This window comes from Daphnia magna, linkage group LG3 (genome assembly GCF_020631705.1).
Source record: "Daphnia magna isolate NIES linkage group LG3, ASM2063170v1.1, whole genome shotgun sequence".
Lineage (NCBI taxonomy): Eukaryota > Metazoa > Arthropoda > Branchiopoda > Diplostraca > Daphniidae > Daphnia > Daphnia magna.
The window spans coordinates 7,662,921-7,668,815 of record NC_059184.1 but is presented as its reverse complement, the minus strand read 5'-3'; the positions used below and the strand labels follow the sequence as shown (position 1 = coordinate 7,668,815).

The window sequence follows — 5,895 nt, the reverse complement described above, 5'->3', positions numbered from 1 at the left end:
TCTTGCACTTTAATTCGGGTGCAGTGACCTGGAGGAGCCGACTTCAACCGTCGACAGCAGGGTCGACGATGCAGGCAGAATACCAAGCCCTAAGTGACTTCTCCAAAGAAGCAGTCTTCGTTCGGTGGCTCATCCAAGAGTTGAATTTCATGGGACAGCAGCCCGTCGTCTTGTTCTGTAACAACCCAGCTGCCATCCAGTTGGCCAACAACCCGAGCTGTCAGGCCAAGACAAGACACATCAAAGTCGCCTATCACATTATCCGCGATTTTGTCAAAGATAAATCCGTCAGCATCGAGAGAGTTGGCAGCAAAGACAATTGGGCCGACACACTGACCAAACCACTCGCCGCTCCGGCCTTCCAACGATTAAGAGATTTAATTGGTGTCCGACAAATTGATGTTTAAAGTCACTGTCAGCTTAATCTTTGTTTTCCTTGCAAAAAAAAATTCTTTTTGAGGGGGAGTGTTGGAAAAACAAAGCGCACAACCGGTAGCACAAACGCTATACCGGTTGCTTAACCAAATAAAAAAAAAAAGCAGACGTTCTCACGTCAGCCGCTAGTCGGTAAAAGTTTTCCTACTTTATGTTCTTTTTCTGAATACTCACTTCCATAAAATTCGTCCACACTACAGGTTATATATTTTGTAAACCTAAATTTATCCATTCACATTTCGAATAGACTCTTCTCTCAGTGTGAACCTAAGGTAAACCAAATACTACGTACAAAATAATAAACCTGTCCATTGACTGAAACACTCGTGTCATCTAATGCCTTTTCATATCTAATATATAATTCACAACAGGATGCCATTCTACTGAAAATGTCATCGCATCTGCTGCACTGGAAAACGATAAGACTATCAAGCTGTGGCGCTCGGACACATAGACGGACCTATCTTTGTCGAAACATACTAATAAAAAAAATGGACGATGAAATGCGGTGTTGATGCGTGTACTACTTTATCGGAGAATTTTTGACAAAAAAGTGATGCAAGCATTGTCATGATAAAAAAAAAGTTGCCCGGCATTCTTGACTTCTCGTGGCCACTCCTTGTCGACATTACATTTTTTTTTTATTGAATTTTCGTCGAAGTATCTGTACACAAATCCTTAACTGGGGTGGTAAAAGCGTTGCCAGATACGTTCCATGTTTATCGCGTGGACTGTATGCCAGGATGTGACGTTTTTCTTTAACTGTTAATAAACAGATTGAAATAACGACCATAGTTGATTAAAACCAATGCTAAATTGTAACGTCTGGAAAACATCTAGGACGGAAATGGGCTGTTGATACAGGCAAGGTAGAACGCCGAGCCTCGTTGTGCATTCTGAATTGTCTGGGGTATGCAGGCACATGGGGTGGCTCAGCTAACTGGAAAATGCTGAGTTCCAGAACTAAAAAAGTTCAGCGAAATGAGACATCGTCAGGTGTAAAAATGTCACAAATTTTTACCTGTTACTCGTACTGTCATGGGCCGACCAAAGCATTGTCTGGGTTATGCCAGACACACGGGGGGGCTCAGCTTACTGGAATCTGAGTTCCATAACTGGTGAAAAAACATCGAAATGAGACATCGTCAGGTGTAAAAATGTCATACATTTTTACCTGTTACTCGTACTGTCATGGGCTGACCATGAATTGTAAAGCGAAGGATTAAACGTCGGCTGACCAATCGAATGCATTACTTTGTTCTATCGAATGCGATATCCTTTGCGGTTGGTAGCAATGGCAGCAATCAATTCTCGTTGAAGCACATGCTACTGAAGTTTCCATCGTCCGATTAGGTGAGAATAATTTCCCCCCAGTGGTCCTATGCAAATAATAGGAAATTTTAAACATTATGTTCACTGAAACAAACATGGGAAAACATATTTGTTTTAGTTCACAAGTGAATAAGGAAAACAAATCTGACTGAAACAAACATGGTTACCCATGTTCGTTTCATTTCAGAAGGGAATATGTGACATAAAACTGACTGAAACAAACATGGTTACCCATGTTCATTTCATTTCAGAAGACAATATGTGATATAAGTGACTGAAACAAACATGGTTACCCATGCTCGTTTCATTTCAGAAGAGAATATGTGATTTAACTGACTGAAACAAACATGGTTACCCATGTTCGTTTCATTTCAGAAGAGAATGTAAGAAATAAAAGTGGCTGAAACAAACATGGTTACCCATGTTCGTTTCATTTCATTACACAGTAAAACAAACTAATCTGACTGAAACAAACATGGTTACCCATGTTCGTTTCATTTCAGAAGAGAAGAAGGAAAATAAGACTGATTGAAACCATCATGGTTGTGCATGTCCGTTTCAAATAGTCTTGAATAAAAAGAAAACAGAGAGAGAAAATAAAACCATACTGCCCTGCATAGACGAGTCAGGCGTAAAAAAGTGAAATAAATGCCCATATGATAACCGGCATCTGTTTGCCATCCAGTTACATTGCTAAATTGGAAATATGAGTCAAAGAGAAACAAAGTCAAAGATAACTGTAACAAAATTGCGTTAGAAAACTATTACTTACGTTCTGGAAACACTGGTGACTCCTGAATACTGACTGTTGTGATGGCGAAGGTGAAGCTGATATGATGACGACGGCGATGTAGTGGTGACGTCTACTTCACTTCAGGTTTCGCTATCGCTTGCCTGTTGCCAAATTTGATATTAAAACTACTAAAACACAGCTGTTAATAATAATAGTTGTTAATAATCAATAAATTTAATTGTTTAATAAAATTAACCTGAATTCAAGTTTATTAAATAAATTTTTTTCTAAAATGTGTGAAAACGAACACGAATGTTTTATAACGTTTAATTCTAAATGTAATGAAGAAGATGAAAGAATAATAAAGAAGAAGAAGGTAATTACTAGGTAGCGGAGAATAGCACGGGAGAATTGAAATTCCTTAGGGAATCCTCCATTGTAGCACCAAAACCTGAAACTGACCAACGTCACATTTCAGTTGAAGTTGGACTGTTTTACGTTGAACATGTCACTTGAAAACGCGGAATGTTTCCTAGGACGTGGTCGCGGAGAATTTGTGGACGACACGGATTACGTTGTGGAGGAACTACTGGATCGGCGGTAAGTTGTGTTTAGGTTACGTGTCTTATCTGAGTACATAAAAAGAGCATTTTTTTTGGGGGGGGGGCTTTCTTTTCAGTGTTGTTTTCTCCGAAACTGGGAGAAAAAAGTCCAGTATTTTGTAAAATTCGCTGGTTACCCTGATTCGGACAATCAATGGGTGGACGCTAAAACAGCGAAACTCCACAGTTTAGTGCGACAGTTCAATGCAAAACGGAAGTAACAGACTACCAGGTAATTATTCACAATTTACTTTAATCCAGTACATATGTTTAACACTTAGTTTCCAGAACACCAGAGATTGAAAACGACGAGGAACAACCTTGTTCAACGGTCACGTCATCAAGTAAAGCACTAGAGACGTCAACTAACAGCAATCCTGATTTGAACGTGGAAAATGTTGTTCGGCATCTGTTGCCGGAGCCTTCATCAACAAGCATCACTGCACCATCCTCACGTACAACATCGTTAAGACGGACTTTGCAACCAACGTCAACTACGCCACAACCAGAACAACAACCTCCGTTAGCTGGATCAAGTGGCAACACAGCGGTCACCATAAAGAAGAAGAAAAAAAAGAAAAGAAACATAGCTTTCTTGATGAGACATAGAAAGTGTTTAATAGTAAGGATTTTTGTACTGTTAATTAAATTACATTTTTTTCCCTCCTTTTACTTATTATATTTGTCTCTTCAGTGCAAAGTGAAGGGCCATACAGTAAGCAGTTACCCAATAAGGAATAGAAATACTGAAGGGCCAACCATCGCACCTCAATCGTCGCATCTCATTCACTCCAAGTAAATTTTCAACAAAATTTTTATTCATGTAACCATCATTCCACTTTTTCATATTGAAGGGCCGCTATTACTAACATTTGGTCCGCTCAACCATTAGCGGTTCCTCCGCCCCCACTACTAATGGTCCATCCGTTTCCGCCGTCGTTGGCTCAGTCATCCAACACATGGATAATGCCTCCGCCTCTACCATGGATGGTTTTCCCTCCACAGCCGTGGATCATTCTCCCCCCTCAATGTCGGATGCCAACACCCACTAATTCGTTTACGTTTTCACCCCAATAATCGTTCACAGAAGTTTTTCAAAAAAATCAAATGTAAGGGTAAGGTGTTGTTTGTGTTGCACAATGTTTTTGAATTTTATTCCCCGTTTTAAATGCCAATGACAACTAAAATGCTGGTAGCCTAAGAATCAAGAAAAAGCAATTTAGAACAAGGATAGAAATATACACTCTTAAGATAAATTTAAATTAATTTGGTTTTGTTTTTGTTTTGTTTTAATTTTTCTTTATTCTGGAAACATCTGAGGGAATACAGAAGAGAATCTGAGAGGTTCTTTGGCACAGACAGTTTCGCTTTCAAGAGCCTAGAAGAACTACGTAAAGCCATGTTAATAAATGCTAATAAATACCGGTACAGGAACCCCCCCACCCAAAAAACCCCAAAAAACCACAGACATATACAAAGAAACACAAAACAACTTGTTCAAATTGCAGATTGTATTCAAAATACGAAAAAAAGACGACAGAAAATCTAAATGAAACAGCTTGGAATAACCAAAGATCAGACACCATTTTTAGTTACACTCGAATCCGAAACACATTTCTTCTTATGCCACTTGCAAACGGTTTCATACTCTGCGGAATTCTTCGACACAGGAGTTTACTAGGAAAACAAACAAATAATCACATTCACAAAATCAATCCAAAATTTAATCACTAATCAAGAAACTTACTAGAATTTTCCCGCTAAAAGACAAGCTTAAATACATCTGCTCTCGGAAGATCGTCACCTTTGCATCCCTTACCTGAAGACGGTAAATGTAATTACCATTCAGATTTTCAAACTGCAAAACATCACCATTACAGACGTCGAAGACAAACTATACAAAAAAAGCCAAAGAGATAAAAAACAAATCATATGAAAAGAAAAGGACAAACTCACTGTTTCACCAGGCAAACAGGAACTATCGTACACTAAAACTTCCTTCTTGGATTTCTCAGAATGCGAAAAAATAATGACTTCATTGCTGGAATCTTTAACGATGCAATCAAGATCTAAAACACAGCATTTCAATAAATCAAATTAACCGAAATAGAATTTAAAAAAAAAACCTGACCTTTAACGGTGTTATGCTTCAAATCCTTAGCATCCCTCAAACTAGTTATAGGAATAGGATAATTACGAGTCACCACTAGATCACTATCCATTAGATAAATCAAGAGCGTACCAAACAAGAATTAATCAAAGAAAAAAAAAGAAATTCAAAACTCACCTCTGTAAAAGCAGAAAATTTCACCTGCAAAGCCAACATAGGTAGATTGTGTACGGTTCATTTGTATTCTTTCAGTCGGCATTTGCTCAACGTGTAGGTTTTACCTTCTTCAAGAAGATTCTCAAACTTACTACAAAGATTACGATAAATAACCCCCTTGACGCATTTGACCCCATCGGAAAAAATCACGTCCATATGATTATTATTGGAAACAAAAGTCTTTCTAATAAGCTGCGCCGTGGTCGTCCAACTGAAACAAAAAAAATTCAGCCATCAATCACTAACACCCAGTGCACTACGTTTTAACACCTACTTTGACAAATCAATAACCAAATCCCTAATCAAATGCGTTTGGGAAGGAGCCACTTTTCGTTTTTTTACATGGATCCAACGCTCACTCCATTACCATCCTCTACCAAATCTCCATCGCGATCAAACTCATCTTTTCGCACCAAAGTGTTTTCTTCTACAACGTCTTCCAAGGAAGACAAGTCCCTTACAGACAT

The 5,895-nt window shown here is 38.6% G+C and overlaps 1 long non-coding RNA gene across 1 annotated transcript; it reads right to left on the bottom strand.

The window, feature by feature from the left end:
• Nucleotides 1–939: 939 nt before the first annotated feature.
• Nucleotides 940–2,656, bottom strand: LOC116918145. The gene is made up of 4 exons (XR_006644085.1): nt 2,540–2,656; nt 1,610–2,460; nt 1,457–1,550; nt 940–1,398 (listed from the first exon to the last, which is right to left on the bottom strand). It is a non-coding gene; the product is annotated as an uncharacterized LOC116918145 (long non-coding RNA).
• Between the last annotated feature and the right edge of the window lie 3,239 nt (nt 2,657–5,895).